Source organism: Octopus bimaculoides, chromosome 5 (genome assembly GCF_001194135.2).
Source record: "Octopus bimaculoides isolate UCB-OBI-ISO-001 chromosome 5, ASM119413v2, whole genome shotgun sequence".
NCBI classification, from domain to species: domain Eukaryota; kingdom Metazoa; phylum Mollusca; class Cephalopoda; order Octopoda; family Octopodidae; genus Octopus; species Octopus bimaculoides.
The window spans coordinates 105,061,457-105,062,105 of NC_068985.1; the positions used below are offsets into that span (position 1 = coordinate 105,061,457).

General features: G+C 38.4%; 1 protein-coding gene across 2 annotated transcripts in view; it reads left to right on the plus strand.

Annotated features, from left to right (window-relative positions):
* Positions 1-649, plus strand: part of LOC106881311 (uncharacterized) — a 24,914-nt gene that overhangs the window by 16,021 nt on the left and 8,244 nt on the right. The window lies entirely within an intron of this gene.

A 649-nucleotide genomic window follows, 5' to 3' on the forward strand; every position in this document is an offset into this window, starting at 1 on the left:
TGTCTACTTGACTTTACTGTCATATGTATATATATAGACGTAGGAGTGGCTGTGTGGTAAGTAGCTTGCTTACGAACCACATGGTTCCGGGTTCAGTCCCACTGCGTGGCACCTTGGGCAAGTGTCTTCTACTATAGCCTCGGGCCAACCAAAGCCTTGTGAGTGGATTTGGTAGACGGAAACTGAAAGAAGCCTGTCGTATATATGTATATATGATTGTGTGTGTGTAAATGTTGTGTATCTGTGTTTGTCCCCCGGTGTGCTTAGGTCCCCGTAACTTAGCAGTTCGGCAAAAAGAAACCGATAGAATAAGTACTAGGCTTACAAAGAATAAGTCCTGGGGTCGATTTGATTCGACTAAAGGTGGTGCTCCAGCATGACCGCAGTCAAATGACTGAAACAAGTAAAAGAATAAAAGAAAGTAAAAGAATATATATATATATGTATATATATATATATGTATGTATATATATATATATTAATAGTAATGGTAAGACAACAACAGAATAAACGAGACCTCAATATTATGTAAATAGAGGAATTTATCTGTAATATAATATGTGACAATTATTTGGTGGCCATAATAAGACTCTGAGTTTCGGATGTCGGGGCAGAAAACTGCTCCGGCATCTCATCAGTTTTCATAGCA